Source organism: Oncorhynchus nerka, linkage group LG12, assembly GCF_034236695.1.
Source record: "Oncorhynchus nerka isolate Pitt River linkage group LG12, Oner_Uvic_2.0, whole genome shotgun sequence".
NCBI classification, from domain to species: Eukaryota; Metazoa; Chordata; class Actinopteri; order Salmoniformes; family Salmonidae; genus Oncorhynchus; species Oncorhynchus nerka.
This window is the reverse complement of record NC_088407.1, coordinates 11,176,053-11,183,885: the sequence shown is the minus strand read 5'-3', so window position 1 is coordinate 11,183,885 and position 7,833 is coordinate 11,176,053. Positions and strand designations below refer to the sequence as shown.

Here is a 7,833-nt window from a genome sequence, read left to right as displayed (position 1 = left end):
GAAAGAGAGAATGACCACTTGGGAGAGATGAGGATCCCGGTGCCACCACCCCGCTGACCAGATTTGATTTGATTTATCGTTTTTTGTGTGCTTTAGAGCAACGGTGTCTTGATGGAATTTGTATTTGTGGTCCTGGCGACTGGACCATTTTTGGAACACCATTATTTTTGTCTTACTGAGATTTACTGTCAGGGCCTGTGACTGACAGAATCTGTATAGAAGATCTAGGTGCTGCTGTAGGCCCTCCTTGGTTGGTGACAGAAGCACCAGATCATGAGTAAACAGTAGACATTTGACTTAAAAATTCTAGTAGAGTGAAGCCGGGTGCTGCAGACTGTTCTAGTGCCCTCGCCAATTCATTGACATATATGTTGAAGAGGATGGGGCTTAATCTGCATCCCTGTCTCACCCCACGGCCTTGTGGAAAGAAATGATAGTGTTTTTTGCCAATTTAAACCACACACTTGTTGTTTGTGTACATGGATTTTATAATGTCGTATGTCTTTCCCCCAACACCACTTTCCTTCAGTTTGTATAGCAGACCCTCATGCCAAATTGAGTCTAAGGTTTTTTTTAAATCAACAAAGCATGAGAAGACTTTGCTTTTGTTTTGGTTTGTTTGTCAATTAGGGTGTGCAGGGTGAATATGTGGTCTATCGTACGATAATTTGGTAAAAAGACTATTTGACATTTGCTCAGTACATTGTTTTCATTGAGGAAATGTACGAGTCTGCTGTTAATGATAATGCAGAGGATTTTCCGAAGGTTACTGTTGACGCATATTCCACTGTAATTATTGGGGTCAAATTTGTCTCCATTTTTGTGGATTGGGGTGATCAGTCTTTGGTTCCAAATATTGGGGAAGATGCCAGAGTTGTTAAAGAGTTTAAGTGTAGCCAATTGGAATTTGTTGTCTGTATATTTTTAATTTCATTGAAGATACCATCAACACCACAGGCCTTTTTGGGTTGGAGGGTTTTTATTTTGTCCTGTAGTTCATTCAAGGTAATTGGAGAATCCAGTGGGTTCTGGTAGTCTTTAATAGTTGATTCTAAGATTTGTATTTGATCATATACATGTTTTTGCTCTTTGTTCTCTGTTATAGAGCCAAAAAGATTGGCGAAGTCTTTTATCCACAGATCTCCGTTTTGGATAGATAATTCTTTGTGTTGTTGTTTGTTTAGTGTTTTCCAATTCTCCCAGAAGTGGTTAGAGTCTATGGATTCTTCAACTACATTGAGCTGATTTCTGAAGTGCTGTTCCTTCTTTTTCCGTAGTGTATTTCTGTATTGTTTTAGTGATTCACCATAGTGAAGGCGTAGACTCAGGTTTTCCGGGTCTCTACGTTTTTGGTTGAACAGGTTTCTCAATTTCTTTCTTAGATTTTTGCCTTGTTCATCAAAACCATTTGTCATTTTTGTGCATTTTCTTCAGTTTTCTATTTGAGATTTTTTTTAGATTTGATAGGGAAGCTGAGAGTTCAAATATACTGTTAAGTTTTTCTACTGCCAAGTTTACACCTTCACTGTTACAGTGGAACATTTTGTCCAGGAAGTTGTCTAAAAGGGATTGAATTTGTTGTTGCCTAATTGTATTTTGGTAGGTTTCCTAACTGCATTCTTTCCATCTATAGAATTTATTGGCTTTGATGCCTCCTGATGATTGAGTATTGCTCTGTTCAGGGTGACTATGGTTTTGCTGTGGTCTGATAGGGGTGTCAGTGGATATGTACATAGTCAAGCATACCATTGACTATGTACATACCCAGCGTGCAACAGAGCTGCAGGAGTTGTGACCCATTTTGTTGGTTATGTTGTCATAGTTGTGCCTAGGGGGCATATGTGGGAGGGAATGCTGTCACCTCCAGGCAGGTGTTTGTCCCCCTGTGTGCTGAGGGTGTCAGGTTCTTGTCCGGTTCTGGCATTTAGGTTGCCACAGACTAGTACGTGTCCCTGGGCCTGGAAATGATTGATTTCCCCTCCAGGATGGAGAAGCTGTCTTCATTCAAGTATGGGGATTCTAGTGGGGGGATATAGGTAGCACACAGGAGGACATTATTCTCTGTTGAGATCATTTCCTTATTAATTTCTAGCCAAATGTAAAATGTTCCTGTTTTGATTAATTTAATGGAGTGAGTTAGGTCTGCTCTATACCAAATTAGCGTACCCCCTGAGTCTCTTCCCTGTTTAACACCTGGTAGTTTGGTGGATGGGACTACCAGCTCTCTGCAACCTAGAGGGCAACTAGTGGGTCCGTCTCTCTCTCTCTCTCTCTCTCTGTCTCTGTCTCTCTCTGTCTCTGTCTCTCTCTCTCTCTCTCTCTCTCTCTCTCTCTCTCTGTCTCTCTCTCTCTCTCTGTCTCTGTCTCTGTCTCTGTCTCTGTCTCTCTCTCCCTCTCTCTCTCTGTCTCTCTCTGTCTGTGTGTGTGTTAACTTCTGACATACCTCCCTACTAATGATCCAGCAGTTTCAGAGAGAGAGATAAGTTTACCATCTGTTACGTAAAGGTAGATGTGTGTACCCAGACAGAGAGGAGCTTCTCTGGGAACCAAGTTATTGACCCACCACTTGTTGATATGGGATTTATACTTGTCATATAATAAAAAATATTTAGTTTATTTCATGTCTATAAGATATTCATATTAGCCATAATTGTTATATGGTTCCTTCAATTTAATTCCATTAATTTCCTTTAGGTCAAAGGTAAACCCCAGAGGACACACGCACGCACACGCACACACACACACACGCACACAAACACACACACACATACACACGTGAACTTCAGCCCTGGTCAAACAGGTTAGGCCACATTTAAGGGGGCGGGGCTGGTAAGGGGGCGGGGCTGGTAAGTGGGCGGGGAGGTAAAGAAGAACAGTATGCTGCACACACACTCAGACGTCCATAAACCTGAACAGAGAGGTGAGAGAAAGACAGAGAGAGGGAGACCAACTTACCAACAGCTGAAAAACCAACAGCTGAACAACCATCTTACCAACAACAGAACAACCATCTTACCAACAACAGAACAACCAACTTACCAACAACAGAACAACCATCTTACCAACAACAGAACAACCATCTTACCAACAACAGAACAACCAACAACACACCAACTTAACTTGCAGGTAATCTAATTCCACAATTTGAGTTACAGAATTAAAAAAATTATCAATCAAAATGATTTTTTAAAGACCTTTTTACATCAGCCAATGTTACAAAGCGCTGTACAGAAACGCAGCCTAAAACTCCAAACCGCAAGTACAGAAAGCAATGCAGATGTAGAAGCACGGTGGCTAGGAAAAGCTCCCTGGAAAGGCAGGAACCTAGGAAGAAACCTAGAGAGGAACCAGGCTATGAGGGGTGGCCAGTCCTCTTCTGGCTGTGCCGAGTGGAGATTATAACAGAACATGGCCAAGATGTTCAAATGTTCATAGATGACCAGCAGGGTCAAATAATAATAATCACAGTGGTTGTAGAGGGTGCAGCAAGTCAGCAACTCAGGAGTAAATGTCAGTTGGCTTTTCATAGCCAAGAATTCAGAGTTTGAGACAGCAGGTGCGGTAGAGAGAGAGAGACACAAAACAGCCAGTCCGGGTCAAGGTAGCGATCATTAAAAGTATCTCTTCCGCTCCTGCTGTCTCTAGAGAGTTGAAAACAGCAGGTCTGGGACAGGTAGCACGTCCGGTGAACAGGTCAGTGTTCCATAGCCGGAGGCAGAACAGTTGAAACTGGAGCAGCAGCACGGCCAGGTGGACTGGGGACAGCAAGGAGTCATCATGCCAGGTAACCCTGAGGCATGGTCCCAAGTCCTCCGGGAGGGGGAGGGAGAGGGAGAGAGAATTAGAGAGAGCATACTTAAATTCACACAGGACACCGGATAAGACAGGAGAAATACTCCAGATATAACAGACTGACCCTAGCCCCCCGACACATAAACTACTGCTGCATAAATATATCATAATGTAGGTTCTTATACAGATGGGTAATGGTATACGTTAGATAACACAGTTACAATGTGTACAATGTTCTACCTCTCCAAAGACGAGACTGTTTTCTATCCTGGGGGTGATTGGACTGGAGTTTTCAGAACCTACATTACCTGCACCAGAGCTTCAAATGAGTAGAGAGAGAGAGAGAGAGAGATCTATCTATTTCACTTGCTTTGGCAATGTAAACATATATTTCTCATACCAATAAAACCCTTAAATTGAATTGAGAGAGAGCGAGAGAGACAGAAAGACATAGAGAGAGAGAGAGAGACAGAGAGGTAGAGAGCGCAAGAGAGAGTTGCAGAGAGAGAGCAAGAGAGAGGTGGAGAGAGAGGTGAAGAGAGAGCAAGAGAGAGGTGAGGCGAGAGAGGGGGGGGGGGGGAGCATACCACTTTGAATGCTCTGAGAGACTCTGGGTTGAGATAAGTGACACCCCTATCAGAGTTATCTATCCAAAATGGAGATGTATGGATAAACCACTTCTCTAATCTTTTTGGCTCTATAACAAATAACAAACAGCAAAAACATATACATGATCAAATACAAATCAAATTTTCAACTGCAGGACAAAATACAAACCCTCCAACCCCAAAAAAGCCTGTGGCGTTGATGGTATCCTCAATGAAATGATAAAATATGTAAACAATGCACTGAGCAAATGTCAAATTGGCTTTTTTCCAAATTACCGTACGACAGACCACGTATTCACCCTGCACACCCTAATTGACAAACAAACAAACCAAAACAAAGGCAAAGTCTTCTCATGCTCTGTTGACTCAATTTGGAATGAGGGTCTGCTATACAAATTGATGGAAAGTGGTGTTGGGGGGAAAAACATAGGACATTATAAAATCCATGTACACAAACAACAAGTGTGCAGTTAAAATAGGCAAAATACACATTTCTTTCCACAGGGCCGTGGGGTGAGAAAGGGATGCAGCTTAAGCCCCACCCTCTTCAACATATATATCAACGAATTGGTGAGGGCACTAGAACAGTCTGTAGCACCTGGGCTCGCCTTACTAGAATCTGAAGTCAAATGTCTACTGTTTGCTGATGATCTGGTGCTTCTGTCACCAACCAAGGAGGCCCTACAGCAGCACCTAGATCTTCTGCACAGATTCTGCCAGACCTGGGCCCTGACAGTAAATCTCAGCAAGACAAAAATAATGGTGTTCCAGAAAAGGTCCAGTCGCCAGGACCACAAAAACAAATTCCATCTAGACACCATTGCCTTAGAGCACACAAAAAACTATACATACCTCAGCCTAAACATCAGCGCCACAGGTAACTTCCACAAAGCTGGAACGATCTGAGAGACAAGGCAAGAAGGGCCTTATATGCCATCAAAAGGAACATAACATTTGACATACCAATTAGGATCTGGCTAAAAATACTTCTATGAATCAGTCATAGAACCCATTGCCCTTTATGGTTGTGAGGTCTGGGGTCCGCTCACCAACCAAGAATTCACAAAATGGGACAAACACCAAATTGAGACTGCATGCATAATTCTACAAAAAGATCCTTTGTGTACAACGTTGAACACCAAATAATGCATGCAGAGCAGAATTAGGCCGATACCCACTAATTATCAAAATCCAGAAAAGAGACATTAAATTCTACAACCACCTAAGAGGAAGTGATTCCCAAACCTTCAACAATATAACAAAGCCATCACCTACAGACAGATGAACCTGGAGAAGAGTCCCCTAAGCAAGCTGGTCCAGGGGCTCTGTTCACAAACACAAACAGACCCCACAGAGCTCCAGGACAGCAACCCAATTTGACCCAACCAAATCATGAGAAAACAAGAAGATCATTACTTGACAGATTGGAAAGAAGTAACAAAAAAACAGAGCAAACTAGAATGCTATTTGGCCCTAAACAGAGAGGACACAGTGGCAGAATATCTGACCACTGTGACTGACCCAAAATTAAGGAAAACTTTGACTATGTACAGACTCAGTGAGCATAGCCTTGCTATTGAGAAAGGCCGCCGTAGGCAGACCTGGCTCTCAAGAGAAGACAGGCTATGTGCACACTGCCCACAAAATGAGATGGAAACTGAGCTGCACTTCCTAACCTCTTGCCAAATGTATGACCATATTAGAGAGACATATTTTCCCTCAGATTACACAGATCCACAAAGAATTCAAAAACAAATCCAATTTTGATAAACTCCCATATCTATTGGGTGAAATATCACAGTGTGCCCTCACAGCAGCAAGATTTGTGACCTGTTGTCACAAGAAAAGGGCAACCAGTGAAGAACAAACACCATTGTAAATACAGCCCATATTTAAGTTAATTTATTTTCCATTTTGCACATCGTTACAACACTTTGCACATCGTTACAACACTGTATATAGACATAATATGACATTTGTAATGTCTTTATTATTTTGGAACTTCTGTGAGTGTGTAATGTTTACTGTTATTTCACTTTTGTTTATTATCTACTTCACTTGCTTTGGCAATGTTAACATATGTTTCCATGTCAATACAGCCCTTAAATTGAAATGAAATAGAATTTGAGAGAGAGAGAGAGAGAGAGAGAGAGAGAGAGAGAGAGAGAGAGAGAGAGAGAGAGATGTTATTTCCTATTACATAAGATAAAAACATGATTGGTTATGATTGAGTATGGCACAGGTAAAGCTATTTTTCAAAATATTGATTATGGTCAAATATGATTATTGATTTTTAACGTAGACTTTCAGTTGTTGTGCTAATGCTTGTCAGTTAGTAATGCTAGTCAGCTATTAATGCTAGTTAGTTAGTAATGCTAGTTAGTTAGTAATGATACTCACCTAGTAATGCTACTCACTTAGTAATGCTGCTCACCTAGTAATGCTACTCACTTAGTAATGCTAGTTATTAATGTGAGTCAGTTAGTCATACTAGTCAGTTAGTAATGCTAGTCAGTTAGTAATTCTAGTTAGTTAGTAATGCTAGTTCATTAGTAATCCTAGTCACTTAGTAATGCTAGTTAGTAATACTAGTCAGTTAGTAATGCTACTTAGTTAATAATGCTACTTAGTTAGTAATGCTACTTAGTAATGATAGTTAGTTAGTAATGCTACTTAGTTAGTAATGCTAGTCAGTTAGTAATGCTAGTCAGTTAGTAATGCTACTTAGTTAGTAATGCTAGTCAGCTATTAATGCTAGTTGGTAATGCTAGTTAGTTAGTAATGCTATTTAGTAATGCTAGTTATTTAGTAATGCTAGTTAGTTAGTAATCCTACTTAGTAATGCTAGTTTGTTAGTAAATCTACCTAGTAATGCTAGTTAGTTAGTAATGCTAGTTAGTTAGTAATGCTAGTTAGTTAGTAATGCTAGGTTAGTTAGTAATGCTACTTCATTAGTAATGCTAGTTCGTTAGCAATGCTAGTTCGTTAGTAATGCTACTTAGTTAGTAAATCTACTTAGTCAGTAATGCTAGTTCGTTAGTAATGCTAGTTCGTTAGTAATGCTAGTCAGTTAGTAATGCTAGATAGTTAGTAATGGTTGTCAGTTAGTAATGCTAGTCAGTTAGTAATGCTAGTCAGTTAGTTATGCTAGTTAGTTAGTAATGCTAGTTAGTATTGTCTCACGATAGTACCTCTAACTTCCTTCATACATGCAAATGTTATCAACGAGTTCCTCTTGACTATATAGAAGTAAAATAAGAATATGTCAGTCAGGTTAACAAGTTCATCTGACTATAGGGAAGTAGGGTGAGAATCTGTCAGTCAGGTTAACAAGTTCATCTGACTATAGGGAAGTAGGGTGAGAATCTGTCCGTCAGGTTAACAAGTTCATCTGACTATACGGAAGTAGAGTACAAATCTGTCAGTAAGGATA

The 7,833-nt window shown here is 40.6% G+C and overlaps 1 protein-coding gene across 1 annotated transcript in view; it reads left to right on the top strand.

Moving 5' to 3' along the window:
• The first annotated feature begins 2,909 nt into the window (after window positions 1-2,909).
• LOC115123491 (E3 ubiquitin-protein ligase TRIM21-like) overlaps window positions 2,910-7,833 on the top strand; it is a 29,650-nt gene continuing 24,726 nt past the window's right edge. The window contains exon 1 of the mRNA XM_065025224.1: window positions 2,910-3,126. The gene's annotated coding sequence lies outside the window, so the exon portion shown is untranslated. The remainder of the gene's footprint in view (window positions 3,127-7,833) is intronic.